The following is a 16486-nucleotide window of genomic DNA, read 5'->3' as shown; positions in this document are numbered from 1 at the left end:
AATATAAATGAGTATAAATTTTCTATGCTATCTATTCTGCTTAAAATTTTCTCTTGGATCATTTTATTGGTAGGACTTCATTATTTAACTCCAGTAATTTAATTGACTAAATTACCTTTAATGGAATTCAATATAGAAATATGTTATATGGAATAATTTGTGACAGTAATTTGCATGAGTGAACTGCCATTATAATTCTTAGAGTAACAGGAGTCACTTAACAAAAAAAATTCTATATGCTAGAGTATGTAAAAAAAAGTATTCCTACAGAATGACTTTTATAATTTATAAGAGTAAGTAAAACATTATTCTCTGAAAAAATAGAAGAAATATTAAGTAAGCTGATGGTAGAACACTTTCAGGATTTATCTGGCCATTTCACAATTCATGTTTTGAAAAAAAATAAACCATAAAAAATATGTTCTTTAAGCCCATCTTCACCTATTTACTCTTGGGATCTAAATGCACTAATCTCAAACAATGAATCCCTTCCCTGCCATATTAGTTTCTGTGTAGCAGGCATAATAATCATATGCATTGAATGAACTGACCTGGAGATTATGCCTCCACATTGTGGGGAAAATAGCTACTTCAATTTTTTTTATTATATCAAAATAGAAGTCTGCTAGTGATCAAATTATAAAAGAGTGATTTACAATTCCCAAGATCCCCTCTGGGTCTAAGGAAGGCAGAATAGTTGACATGCATAGCGTACAGTGGCTGAGAAGCTGAGTAGAGATTGTAATCCTGCCCAGCAGTACTGGTTACTGACTATACCCTTAACCAACACTTCCTCCGGTTAGGGAAAAGGTAATGTCTGAAAGAATCATGTGAAGCACTTACAAAGAAAAAGTAATAAACCAGCATTGGAGTGTCATCTTACAGATTTTGAACTGCTTTGACACATGTGATTTCATCTGAGCCACCCTATGCCAGCTGGTGTCACTATGGCCAATATAAAATTAAGGAAAGTGTGCCTTATGAGTTGAGATCATCTTTCCAAGGTCACACAGAGAGTAGGTGGAAATGTCCATATTCATACCCAGTGACTGTAAATTCCATGTTCATTCTTTTAGCAAGCTGCCTCCTCAGGTAAGTGAGTACACACTCAGCAGGGATCATTCATATTTTCTAGATCCAGCTATCCAAATTGTTTCTATAATTCATTGTTTGCTGTGGCTTCCCTGTAATTTGCATATTTTAGCTAATCAGATTTTTAGATACACTATGCATTGATTTGAACTCATGGTTCTTTACCATTCTTCTTCACTTCAGCAACCCCGTCATTCTTTATCTCCGGATTGCCTTACTTGGATCTTGTTTATTTCTAATTAGGTTGATATTAACAATTGAAGCAATTATCTTGAATACAGTGTCAACGTTTTTCTTTCCACAGCTAACAACACTGACTGATGATAAAATGTATTTGGCATCCAAAGTGCTCTAATTTGGCATTCCCACCCAATTTCAATTACACAGGTTTTGACACTACCTATTAATTTGTGATCCTAGAATAACAATGTTAGAGTCACAGATGATTTGGGCAATATGAGCTATAGAGGCATATTGGAATGAGGGTCTATTTCTAATTTAGGACTCTTTTCTGTATCTTCTGAGCTGTTAAGTCATGTAGTTAATCAACTGTAATGCTATCTTATTGTATTGATTTTACTCATGCACTGTGTTTCTTTAATATCCATCGTGTTACTTAGTGGTGTTACATTTAAATATTTATATTTAATGGAATTACATTTTAACTATATTTAGAGATGTTACATCTTAATTAAACTTACTTATTGGGCATTAATTTTCATATCAAATGCACTCATCTTGTGTTTTTAAATGTTCTTTGATTTCCTGTGGTCAAATATTTTGCATAGTACTAACATCATTCTATTAGGAAAGCTCTGTGTGGATGCTTACAGGATGCATTCTAATTCCTGCTAAAAAAAACACACGGTAAAATATTTAGACTTGACTCACTAAATGGTTAAATGCATATATCCATAAAAGTTGGATTTTTATTTTATTTTTTTAAGTTGGATTTTTAAAAAGAATTATAACTAAAGGCATCTTGGAGTTCTTTCAAATTGGGAATTCTTTCTCCCACTTCACTTTTATTGCCAACATGCTACCTTTCAGAACCATTAATCCTCTCCAGAGGCCTCTGACACTGATATGAAAATATGTCACCCAACCTTTCCAGTTTTCATCTAGGAAAACTTAATCATGGCAATATTGGATGAGCTGGCCAAGAGGCCACCATCAGTTGGTGAAAGAATCAAACATATAACCTAGACCTCCTGCTTCTCACATGCTTGTCTTTTTGCTTATTCTGTCTTTTACCAAACATTGGGCATCTGTAACATCTATTTCTGATGAGAAGATATTTTGTGCATTGGAAAAGTAGACTATGAAGTAGTAATATCATCTTATTAACAGGGGAATTATGGTTATAAGAGAGAGAATTGTCCCACAAGAACTAACTCAAAAGGCCTTTGCTTTATTATCATCTCATACTGTGCCATCTTCAGTGGAGCTCTCTCTTTCAAATGCAAAACAAAAGTAGCATGATAGAACCACATAAATGGATTAGGAGAGGCACATGTGGCCGGAGGAATTCCATATGCCAATGGACTTAATTTAGGATACTTGACTCAATATTCCATGTTAAGGAGGATAAAGTCAACCTTGACTAACTTAGATTAGTGAATTTTTGCAAAAGCAGAACAACCCTGAGGAGATTTTACAAATCTGACGCAGCTTTAAAAAATGTTCCAATGAGAATTGAGGATTACACGAGGGGAGGCGGGTGGAGGATAGGTTAAGTGGGTGATGGGTATTAAGGAAGGCACTTGTGATGAGCACTGGGTATTGTATGTAAATGACAGTTCACTAAATTGTACACCTGAAACTAATATTACATCGTATGTTAACTAACTGGGATTTAAATAAAGACTTAAAAATGAACTAACAAACAAACATAAACATAAAAACTGTTCTAGTGATTAGAGAGAATTAAAGAGATTTAGTGAGTGAGGGTAGGCGGAGGTGAAAGATACTAGAAGTCATGCAGGGGACAGTTCCTCATAAGGAAGAGTTTCCTGGTGTTCTATGAGATACTAATGTCCCAGTTGACAACCGCACAGAAAATCAAATGCAGTTGAAATTGAGACTAGTCCATTATCGCTCATCCTAAAACAATATTTTTGCATTAGTTCTAATGCATCTGCTTTCCATTACTCCTATACTTGTTGTATGGAAGAGCTTTTCATTTTGACTTCTCTGAAACCTGAACTCATTCATAATAAAGAAATTTAAGAATTTATTTGAATATGTATCCAGGGTACTTGTGACTGAGCATGTACATATTGAAACACATATTATAGCACTAAAATTATATTAATTTATTATTTATATGATAAAATATATTCAGTTTTCTTCTAAATGGGTAAGTGACTCTCATTTTAGGGTAACAATGAGGGCATTGCAAAAGTTGGCATCTGACTGTTACAGTTGAGACGTACTGTCTTATCAACGAATGCCAACCACTGGACACATGGCTCTCCCCAAACAGGGTCACCATGAGATGAGTGATGGAAGGTGACCACGTATACTTGTAATTACATATACTTGTAATTCTTTCAACAGGTTTAATAACGAATATAGAATCAATGCCTTCCTTATGAAAGCTAAGATTTCAAATGCATATGATCTTCTTATTCAAGATCAGTCTGGGGATACAGTCCTAAAAAGCACTTATTTTACATAATAATATTTCAAGGTTATGCACAACAGTCAAGAATTAAAGAATATGTATTTTTACTTTTAAAATGATAGTCTAAAATGCATTTTAAATTAGTCCTTAGCTCATGTTATAATATACCAATGTTACATGTAAACTTTGACCCCTTTGGGATTCAAATCATCTTCTGAAGATACACATCATGCTAATGGAATGTGTGTTTATATCTATTTATATGCCTATGTATCTATTTAGTCATACGTATTTATTTAAAGACATTAGAAAATATGCAGGTATGTGCATACACATGTGTACATACAGGAGGATCTTATGTCAGTGCTGACAGTATTTTGAACTTTAGGGGAAACCAAATGATTTAGATGACACACTGAGAAATTAAAGAACAAGAACTGAATGAAATAGGAGATGACAACCAGGAAAGTGAGGAGCATCTGAGACCAACATGGTATAAGGAAAGATGAGACATACTTGAGGCAGGTTAGTCTAAGGAAGGAAAGATTTAAGGTTTACATGATCGCTATTTTCAAGTATTCTCAGAAAGCATGACTTGTTCTACTTTCTTCCAGAACTAGAAGGAAAGGAAACATGTTATAGGGAACATTTCAGTTCAATATAAGGAAGAACTTCCTGGGACTCAACAGCATGTTTTCCCCCTCCCCGCCTCCTCCCACCCCCAAAACAGAAAAGCATCCATGACTATGTTGAATGAACTACCAATTCTGCACCACTGTCTAGGAGGAATGGAGTGGAAGGAAATTCTGCATGAGTAAAATGGCTGGGTTAGAGATTTTCCAATCACATGCTTCTACCTAGCAACACTGGAAAATTTAACTGCTGTTTGTATCAATAATTTGACACAAGTTTCTCCCAATGGAATCACATTAATTCCAGCCAGGATTACCTTTTATAATTATTGGATATAAAATGTTACTGCTCTTTCTGATCGCAAATGACTACTACAAACCTGGAGAGGACATGATTACATGAAGTGAAATGAGTCTCCCCTCGCTGCCTGCATGCCCTGACAGCCAGAACTGTGCAAAACTGGGGCTCTTTATTGTTTATTTTCAGAACACTTTCAAGGGTCAACATTAAGTTCCTTTTTAAAGAAAATATGCTTTGGAATTTCAGTTAGTATTGTTTCTGTGAATGGTGGATCATATTTTAATTCTTTCTTTCCCTTAAGATACATTGTTATCTAGCAGCAGCAGCAACAACAACAGCAACAAGAAAAGAAAAATATGTCTGCTACTCCAGTGAACATGTCACAACATATTAAACACAATATGCCCCTAAGAAAAAAATGTGTGTGTGTGCATTTTTGTAATACTAGGGGATTTTCATGGGAATTTCCATCTTCCCCCAATCTCCATGGGAGCATATAGTATGATTTCCTAATAGAGCAATCTGGAATGAATATTTTAATCTTCCTCAGGAGGGCAGAATTTATAGCATTGCTGATAAAATAATCAGCATCCTAATGGCATCAGTTTCTTTTCTTTCCTTTATTTTTAACTTACAAAGTATGTCTCTAAAGACTTTTATGAATGCCTTAAAGTTCTACTTCTTGAAGAATTCATTAGGAAGGAAAATTATACTCATTTGCTTACTTAAGGAAAACTACCCATTGTTCCTTCATAAGAATCTCAATAACCATTTTAATATTAAAGTTTTCACAATATGAATTAAAGCTATATTGAGTTTCTAATTTAAAAATATTTTCTAGGAAATGACATATAGCACTCTGGCTTCTGGGAAATGCATATGCCATGCATAATTAATTGCTATAAAAGAAGATTAATAACTTGATGTTCACTGCCACAATCTTTCGTGCTTCATCTAAATATCTCTGGTCTGAAATTGAAATCTATAGCTGACAGGGAACAGGATGGTAATGAAGTGTCCATGCTGGCCTGGCCCATAATAGGTACCACACACACACACACACACACACACACACACACACACACACTGAATGATTGAATTATCAACTCTGCTCTATTTCTTGTTTCTCATTGGAGATATCAGAGGACTGTGACGATTTCAACCACGTATGAAATGCTGCCAATCCCTGGAACTAAACCTTCTCTCAGGGCTGTCAATGATGAAACCAATCACACTCTTTTCGCTACCCTGATTGTGTATCTTTTTTTTTTTTTTTTTAATTTCAGAAGCTGCAAAAATTTAAAGAATGCTTCCATATGGCCAAGGAAGGGGATAGTTTTCTACAACCCACGCTCTCTCCCCCAACTCTGCTACAACAGTCCCCCCCTTTTAGGTATCTGCTGTCTCTAGTGTCAGAGGTCATTTATTGGTGGTACATTATATCTGTATTTTCAAGCTGCCTCAAGAGTATCCCCTCTAACAACTGGGGCTCTGGTTCAGTCCCAGAAGGTACTACTAGAAATACGAAAGCCCTCCTCATATCCATATCTCTTCCAGAGTTTGTGTTTTATCCGTGCTTACTTCTTCTTTTGAATATATTTCACAGGAGAAATGGAAGTATAATAATTATGTGACACGTAAACATCTGGTTATATTTGATGACTTCTACTTGTTGTAGCAATCACCTTATATCTATGGGGGATCTTGGTAGCTAATAATTACTTTTGTATGTGCCACCTAATATTATATTGTACTCAGTGGCTTTTCCAATTTTTATTTTTCTGAGAAAAACATTGATGGGAAAAATTTCAAAATTCACATTTTATATTTTACACAACTACAGGTGAAAAGTTTGATCAAGGGGTGCCTGGGTGGTGCAGTTGGTTAAGTGTTGACTCTTGGTTTCGGCTCATGTCACGATTTCATGGTTCATGAATTTGAGCCCCATGTGGGGCTCTGTGCTGACAGCAAGGAGCCTGCTTGGGATTTTTGTCTCTCTCTCTCTCTCTCCCTCTTTCTCTCAAAATAAGTAAATAAAGTTAAAAAAAAAAGAAAGGTTAGATCCATCATTACTCCTTTATTTCAAATTATGGATTTCATTAACTTCTAAGCCAACAAAAGTTAACTACAAATGCATTCTTGACTCAGTCTAGAATCTAACAGAAGGTACAATATATAGTAGGTGCTGAATTTATGCTTAGAGTTAAAAAAAAGATTGAACTAATCCCTTTGACTCTCAATTTTCCGGTCTGTTAAATGAGGATAAAGAAAGGTAACACATGGCCAGTTTGGAATTCGGTGCCTACAGCAAATATGTATCATGCTCCGATTTCCCTTGGGCATACCACACCCTCGTGCCCCTGCATGGCAGGCTCAAGCTCCCTGCCTGGAATATCCACACTCAGATATACTGCTTTGGCAGGCTGTCTTCTAATTTCTTTTGCTCCTCCAGGTCTCCCTTTCATCCTTCCTTTATTACTTCATTCAGGTTGCTGTCATAGTACAGATTTCTTGTTAATATGATTACACACATTTGTGTAACAACATTATGACATCGGGGAGAACAGGGACAGTGTCTTCTTAGTTTTCATATTCCCTAAATGCTTTTCACAGACATGACTATTTTGGGGGTCGATGAATGAATTAATAAATTAATTGTCCAGCAAGCTAACAACTATATCCCCTTAAAATAAACCAATATCCTAGAAACACAAAAACCTTTCATTCCTACTTGCTCTGATTGACTGCCAGATACAGTGGATATTTTCCATTAGAAAGATAAAGATATTTGCTCTTAACTTGAGTAAATGAAAGACTAAGATTTTTTTTTTGTAAATAAGATTATGTGTGTCCATGCATGCATATATACAGAAAGAGGGAGAGAAGAATATTTTCATGTAATTGGATGCTAAAAAGAAACTCTTCTGTCTCATGTATGGTTGAGTCTCAATATAATAGGTGCTAACAGTTCCATATAAGCAAAATGTTAACCATCTATGCAATACTTGCTGAGAATTATGTTAAAGTCATTCTTTTCAAGCTTATCCATCTTGACAGTACAAAAGCCTGGAATTGTGGGAAAGTGAAGGAATCTTTTGGAGACAGTTGCCAGTGTCTTAGGCATGTTGCATCTTCTTTCTTAGGGGAAGGGCAGGGCAACTGCTTGCTAAGCTCAAACACAATGGGAGAGGGAAGAGAATTTAGAGGATTTGACATGTGGACTTGGGGGCACAGGGTACTAATATCAGGCATATACTGGGGGGTTGGGGGAACAATGAGAGAGCTAGAGTTCTCTACCACGTGGCTAGATGAGGTGACTACATTGGAACCAGTGTGTACTCCCAGTGTTTGTCCAGGTAAAGAACACTTGTTCTTTGGATTCCTATGGAGCAGACGTGAGCCATTCTGAACCAACCTGGGGCCATCTTAAAGGGAATTTAACAAAGAAGAATGATGGATCTCCATTGCCAAGATAGGATCTGTATGGGTTAGATAGTCTAAGCTAAGAGGAAACTAATTCCCACTAATTACTGTTAATGCTTCGGGAGATTATACACACACACACACACACACACACACACACACAAATTACATTTTGTTGAGGACTCTCTTTATCTGAGTGGGTTGTGCTAAACCCTTTTCTTAAACCTTTGTTGCTAGAGATCTATTTCAAAATTGTGCTTTTTTTTAGATTTTAGAAAGGTAAAAATACAATGCATGTTGCATATTATAAACATACCTATATAGTATTGTAAGTACATATTTTTTGCAATGAAACATAATATTTTCACTAATAGGCTGCATCAACTCACAAGAGGTTTTGCATTTAAATGAATTATGAAAAATTCAGTTTTCAGAACTGCTGAAAAGATACTGTGGACCTATACATATTAAACTCCAACTGAGGAGTGACAGCTCACTTGTGTTTTATCTGTCATTTTGCCTCCATTTGGGTAATCTTGAAAAACACTTGTTCTCTCTAGGCCTTGGTTGCTACAATTAAAAAATAGAAGAGTTGGGCTAGATCGGGAATTGCAAACTCAAGTATGTTCAGAGGGCAGGTTATAAAATTGAGGGAAGCAGCAGCTGGATGTGAGACTGTAGTTGGAGCTGGTGAGGCTGGGAGGACTGGAACACACTCACTCTGTCTAGAGGCATTCACATCCAGAAGGACTCCAGAGTCTGCTGCAGATCAAATTCAGCACACCTGTGAACAGCTAGTTTGCAGCCTCTGACCCAACTGTCTTTACCACGCCTTCCAGAGTCAAAGTTCTGTAACTCCCCTGCTGCCAGGTCAGATAACCTAACTTGAGTACTTCCTCATGCTTCACTCTTCAACACTGTTCTCAAAAACTGCATTGCACTCGATGCCTGAGCATTACGTAAACTTATCTTCTCTTGAAGCAATTTCCTACTTTCTTATTCTTCCTTCATGGCTTGCCTATTGAAATCATCACTGTCTTTCCGTCTTTGTTCATTACTTTTTTTTCTATCCAGTAGGATTAAATGCTTAGAGGTTCTTTTTTATCACAGCATAAAATAGCGAGGAGTTAGATGAAAATATCCAAAGAATTCCAAAAGGGGTAAAACAAATTCAAAGGGAAAAAAATAATTGAGTCCAGAATTATTAAATCACTTTTCTCCACTTTTTCTGCAATGAACTCATTGGACCATAAAAAGCAAGCTTTGATAAGTAGCCCTCTATTCAAAAATATAAAAAACAATAAAGCATGCCATCACATATGCTGCAAATCCATCATTCATTTAAAGCATTCCTGTCTGGTACTTTCCTCTTCAATATTCATAGTGTTCTTTCTATTGGAGGAAAACGTTGTTAATTCAGAACTCAGTGAAAGTCGGGTTTCTCTTCTCTTCACATATTTGACACTTTGGAAGAGAAAATTCAGTTCTCATAGCCTTCAAGAACTTTGATATGCAACGAATGTTCCTTTTCTTATACTTTATTACTACTATTTCTCTCTGATATGCCCAGTTCTGCCCTGTTTGTTTTATATGTGAAGTGCCAAGGAAAAGGCAGTTCTGAATTAAGTCATCAGGCCACATTCCCTTTCTGAAACTTTTGCCCCTAAAGTATGCATTTCTTCCCAGCACTATGGTGTGTCTGTTGAAGGTTGCGGCTTGCTCGAGGTTTTTGACCTGCTTACATGCAACTGGCTACCAAGCTATGCAGTGCAAATCCTTTCCCTTTGCAATGAATACTCAATTAGCTTTTTTCTGTAGAAAGTGCAAAATAATTCCATGGTTGAAGGAGAGAAAATAGGGCAGAGGTTAGGTGATTCTGAAAGAAAAGATACCATTTATCTAAAGATACAAAATTACTTTGATTCTCCTCATTCCTCCATCCTTACGTTTGCCTCCCAAGAGAAATAAAATTTTATGTTTACATGTTCAGTTTTTCATTAATATGTTTTAAGCTAACTATAGTGCTTGGTATTAAGAGGGATCCAATAAAAAAAAAATCTAAAGCAGAGTCCACGATTAGCATCAGTTAAGTATCTAATGCAGTATGTAACAGCAAGTAGAAACAGATAAAATTAAAGGTTCTCAAAATGCTTTCAAATCCATATTTGAGGAGAGGAATAGAGGTGGCACAGCCACCCCTGTGTAATCAATTCTCCCTTTATCTCTGCCAAATGGCCTTTGGCAAGAAGTGAGTTTTCCCTGCTGGCTGAAGCCGAGTTGCAGGGGAAACTGTGTGTGTGTGTGTGTGTGTGTGTGTGTGTGTGTGTGTGTGGTGAGAAAACAAAGAGCAATGCAATGATTTCCGAGAGAGAGGAGGATATTTAAAATTTGCATAAATTAACTTATGTATGTATTTTATGATTTTAATAATATTGGGACCAGTGACCAGGTGAAGCCCTGACCTGATTACGTCTAAGTAAAAAGTCAGTGATATATTATTTTCTTCTCCACACCTCACAGTTTGATTCTGGGAGAGTATGTTTATACATAGGAAGTTAAATGTCAGTACCTAGCATAATACAGAGATTTCAAGAGGCACTATATAGATATGCTTTGGAGGCCTTAAATTTTCAGATTCAAAACAAGTAAAAATCATGATGGGTCCTGGATACCTAGGACTTTGGCGTCAATAGGTGCCAGTTTCCGACCCCCGTCATTATGTAAATACCCAGTAAAAAAATCACTAGAGGTCCTGAAGTATAAGTGCTTAATTTATGCAGATTATTCAGTTCCTGCCCCAGACTGGGGTTTCCTTTGATCTCTTACTCCCCAGAATCCTGAGTCTCCAGAGATCCCATGGTATCTCTTGCCTAACCATTGCCTCCATAATTAGCTGTGATGCTTAAAACATTTTCAAACACAGCCAGCATAAAAACGGCAAAGGGCACCCTCTCAGCCTTTTGGAATGAGGTCACAATTTCAGAACCTCTTCATGCTGTGCAGAGGATGGATGGAAAGAAATGGAAAAGTTTTCAAAGTCATGTAGGTTCACACATGCTATCTGACTTGTGGAGACAATATTTGGAAATGTTCATTCTGTATACCGTCTACACCTAGTGGACGACTTATTTCTGATTCTATATAATCCAGAGTCAGGTCTATGTGGAGATAGAAAGGCAGGTGCCTGCATAATGAAATTTGAAAGGCCTCAACAGGCCCTCCTGTAACTCTTTCACTTTCCCTGGAGAACCAGCCTCTATAGTGTTCTTCGGAGATGAGGCACTGCGTCCTTGAGAGACATTTACTAATAAGAAAAGGGAATGGCATACTTATTCATTACAGCTCTATCTTAATTAAGGATACTCTGGTTGAGGGTAATGAAAACATATTTCAAATTTGCATAAAGTCATTTATTGTAAAGTAATTGAGATATCTCTCAATCCAAGGAGAATGTGAATAACCTGTATCCGAGTGGGGGACCCTATAAAGGAAAGCTATCAGAAACAGAAAACTCTTTTATAAAAATTCTTCCTCCCTCCCCCCACATCTCTCTGGGGCTGCACAGTCACTCTTGTGTTTCCTTCAAATGCCATTTCCTCTCTAGGGAATCTAGCCTGACCATGGTTCTTTAAGAATATGGCTGCCAAATAATGTCAGCCTTAGGCTCCTGAGTGTAAATCACCTCACTCCAAGTGAACAGTACAGAAAGAATTAGACCACCTCTGTCCTAACTGCATTTCATTTTTAAAATTTATTTATTTTATTTATTTTTGAGAGAGGGAGAGAGCATGTGCGTGTGAGGAGGAGGGGCAGAGAGAGAGGGAGATGGAGAATCCCAAGCAGACTCCACGCTGTCAGCACAGAGCCTCACGCCAGGCTGGATCTCACCACGTGTGAGATGATGACCGGAGCCTAAATCAAGAGTCAGATGCTTAGCCAACCTGAGCCACCCAGCTGCCCCTGCCCTAACTGCATTTCTGATAGATTGAATCTTCTTGGTTCAGCATTAGTCAGTTGTCTGGTTAGAAGTGTGAGAGCAATCTCCATATGTGCACAACAGTTTGGTTTTGTAGGTTTTGACGCAGTTTTCAGAGAAATATGGTCTTTGTTAAATGAATAAATGCTCCAAATGATGTCTACACTGGGTCCATGAAAGCCCACTGAGGGGGAGGGTCTCGGATTAGAAAAACATGACCTGGAGTAAATGGGAGAAGATTGCATCTTTTGAAGGAGTAGGGATGTGTGACAATGTTGGGGAATTCAGGGTTGGCTTCACTTCAAAGGCAGCCAGTGGCAGGGTAGCTGTCGTGAGCAAAGGTGAGACACACTGTGGGGGAAGCAGAAAGCCCGGAATATGAACACAGTGTGGAGAAGTCCCTCTGGTCTCTAAAGATACACTTTCCAACTGAGTTGGGTAACTCTCCTTTCTGTGCTTTTCTTATCACTGGGGGCCGGGGGGTGGGGGGAAACAGCAGCTAAATCAGCTTCTTGTTCAAGTTACTGGGTAACTGTGGGGGAACTTTTGAAAAGGTTTGGCTAAACCAGCAGCTTTGAATGTAAGATGCAAAGAATCATTATTCCATTAAATATTAATAGGGTTTTTGAAAAATAAATACAACAAAATATTTTTGAGAATCATAAGACCAGGCAAAACATAGCAGGACACTTTAATTTAGTTAGCCTTCTCAGAGCTTTTTCAGATGATTTTGTTCACTTTTTTTTTTTTTTTTTGAGAGAGAGAGAGAGAGAGAGAGAGAGAGAGAGAGAGAGAGAGAAACAGAATGAGCAGGAGAAGAGGGGCAGAAGGAGAGGGAGAGAGGGAGAGAGAGAGGGCGGGAGGGCGGGAGGGAGGGAGGGAGAGAGAGAGAGAGAGAGAGAGAAATATAGCAAGCTCCATGATCAGGGAGGAGCCTAAAGTGGGGCTTGATCCCACAACCCTGGGATCATGACCTTAACTGAAATCAAGAGTTGGACACTCAACCGACTGAGCCACCCAGGTGCCCCTAGTTCATATTTTAACACTGCACAGCACTTTTTGACTGGGCCTCTGTGTTCTTCCAGCATGTTGAGGACTGCTTTCTACAGATCAAATTTTAAGAAATAATGGGCTAAACAAAAACGTGAATGAGTCTTCTACATGTAAAAAAGTGAAAGCCAACATGGATGTATTATGTATTATATGGAACATACCATGACCCTAGATAAGGGGTAAGGTGTTACAATGTCAGAAACATTTTCAGTTGTTTGTAGGAGAGACAGCCAGTAACATACTACTTGATAATTGTTGCTTTCTCTCTTACTCCTGCATTAACCACTGATAATTGTCAAGAATGGCACAAGCTATCTTCATGTAAGATCATAGCCTTCCATAGCTTTTAAAAGAAAATGTATGTAAATTCAATTAGAACACTAAAGGATATATAGACCTACCTGTTTTATTGTGCTTTGGTTTATTGTCTTTCACAAATACTAGTTTTTTGTTTGTTTTGTTTTTTACATATTGAAGGTTTGTGTCAACCCTGCCTTGAGCATCTTTTCGCGCCATTTTTCCAATAGCATTTGCTCACTTTGTGTCTATGTCACATATTGGTAATTCTCACAATATCTCAGACTTTTCATCATTATTGTATTTGCTATGGTGATATGTGATCAGTGATCTTTGAAGTTACTATTGTAATTGTATTGTATTGTAATTGTATTGGTTTGGATGTCACAAACTATGCCTATATATGTCAGTGAACTTAACTGATACATGTAAATTTTCTGGCTGTCCACTGACCAGTCATTCCCCCATCTCTCTCCCTGTCCTCATGACTCCCTATTTCCTGAGACACAAAAATATTGAAATTAGGCCAATTAATAATCCTACAATGACCTGTAACTGCTCAAGTAAAAGGAAGATTTGCAGGTCTCTCGCTTTAAATCACAAGCTTGAAACGTTTAAGTTTAATGAGGAAGGCATGTTGAAAAATGAGACAGGCCCAAAACTAGGCCTCTTGTGCTAGTTAGCTAAGTTGTGAATTCAAAAGAAAAGTTCTTGTTTTTTTGTTTTGTTTTTTTTTACATTTTTTAAATGTTTAGTTTTGAGAGAGAGAGAGAGAGAGAGAGAGAGAGAGAGAGAGAGAGAGAAGGAAGGGGAGGGGCAAAGAGAGCGGGAGACACCTAATCCGAAGTGGGCTCCAGGCTCTGACCTGTTGGCACAGAGCCCAGTGTGGGACTTGAACCCACGAACTGTGAGATCATGACCTGACCTGGTCGGATGCTTAACCGACTGAGCCACCCAGCCACCCCAACAAAGGAAAAGTTCTTAAAGGAAATTCTCAGTGCTACCCCAGTGAACACATGAATGATAAGAAAGCAAAACGGTCTTATTGCTGACAGGGAGAAAGTTTTCATCATCTATATAGAAGATCAAATTAGTCCCAATGTTCCCTTAAGCCAAAACCTACTTTAGAGCGAGGCCCTAATTCTCTTCAATTCTATGAAGGCTGAGAGAGGTGACGAAGCTGCAGAAGGAAAGTTTGAAGCCAGGTGAGCTTGGTTCATGAGGTTGAAGGAAAGAAGCCATCTCCATAACATGAAGGCACAAGGGGAAGCGGCAGGGGCTGATGTAGAAGCTGCAGCAAGTTATCCAGAAGACCTAGCCAAAAGAATCATTGAGGGTGGCTACACTAAACACCAGATTTTCAATGAAGAGCAAACAGCCTTATGTTGGAAGAAGATGCCATTTAGCACCTTCATAGCTAGAGAGAAGAAGTCAATGAATGCCTGGCTTCAAAGCTTCAACGGAGGGGCTCTCCTGTTAGGGGCTGATGCAGCTGGTGACTTTAAGTTGAAGGCAATGCTCATTTACTATTCTGAAAACGGGACCCTTAGGAATTATGCTAAATCTACTCTTCCTGTGCTCTATAAATGGAACAATAAAACCTAGATGATAGTAGATCTGTTTATAATATGGTTTACTGCACATTTAAAGCCCACTGTTGAGACCTACTGCTCAGGAAAAAAAAAAAAAGATTTCTTTCAAAATATTACTGCTCATTGACTGTGTACTTGGTCACCCAAGAACTCTGATGTACATTGAGATAAATGCTGTTTTCGTGTCTGCTGACATAACATCTATTTTGCAGCTAATGGATCAAGGAGAATTTTCAACTTTTAAGTGTTATTATGTAAGAAATACATTTCATAAGGCTATGGATGCCATGGACATTCCTCTGATGGATCTGGGAAAGTAAATTGAAAACCTTCTGGAAATCATTCGCCATTCTAGATGCCATTCAGAGCACTTGTGATTCATAAAAAGTGGTGAAATACTGACACTAACAGAGTTTAGAAGAAGTGGATTTAAGACTTCAGTGGAGGAAGTAACTGCAGATGTGGTGGAAACAGCAGAACATGGAGCCTGAAGATGTGATTGAATTGCTGCAATCTCATGATCAAACTTGAGCAGATGAGTTGCTTCTTATGGATGAGCACAGAAAATGGTTTCTTGAGATGAAGTCTACTCCTGCTGAAGAATCTGGGAAGATTGTTGAAATGACAACAAAGGATTTAGAATGTGACATAAACTGAGTTGCTAAAGCCACAGCAGCATTTGAGAGGACTGACTCCAAGTTTAAAAGAAGTTCTGCTATGAATAAAACGTTGGAAATAGCATCACATGCTACAAAGTAATTGTTCATGAAAGAAAAAGTCAACTGATACAGCAAGTTTCATTGTCATCTTGCTTTAAGAAATTGATGGGAGGGCACCTGTTGGGATGAGCACTGAGTGTTGTATGGAAACCAATTTGACAATAAGTTTCATATTATAAATAAATAAATAAATAAATAAATAAATAGCCACAGCAGCCTTAGCCTCCAGTAGCCACCACCCTGATCAGTCAGCAGGCTTCAACCTCAAGGCAAGACCCTCCGTCAGCAAAGATTAGGACTCACTGAAAGCTCAGATGATGGTTATCACTTTTTGGCAATAAAATATTTTTTAATTAACAAATGCACATTGGTTTTTTAGATATAATGCTATTGCACTCTTAAGAGACTTCAATGTATTATAAATATAACCTTTCTATACAGTGACAAACCAAACTTTATGTGACTCACTTTATTGTGATATTCACTTTATTGTGATATTCACTTTACTGTGGTGGTCTGAAACTGAAACTGCAACATCTCCAAGGTGTGCCTGAAAGGTATATAGAAGACTAGGGATAAATACAGGGAATTGCATAAAGCTAATTGTTTTACATGTGGCTTATCCTAGACATGCTATACAGAGTTTATACTTTCGCCTAGCACTAAACCCCATAGCTTTCCATCTTCTTATGTAGCTTTCATAGTAACTAGACAATATTCTATTACATTGAATCATACATGAAAAATCCATTCTATTTGTTTGATTAGCTTTTAG

Source organism: Felis catus, chromosome B2, assembly GCF_018350175.1.
Source record: "Felis catus isolate Fca126 chromosome B2, F.catus_Fca126_mat1.0, whole genome shotgun sequence".
In the NCBI taxonomy this organism is placed as follows: domain Eukaryota; kingdom Metazoa; phylum Chordata; class Mammalia; order Carnivora; family Felidae; genus Felis; species Felis catus.
Note: the sequence above shows the minus strand (reverse complement) of the source record.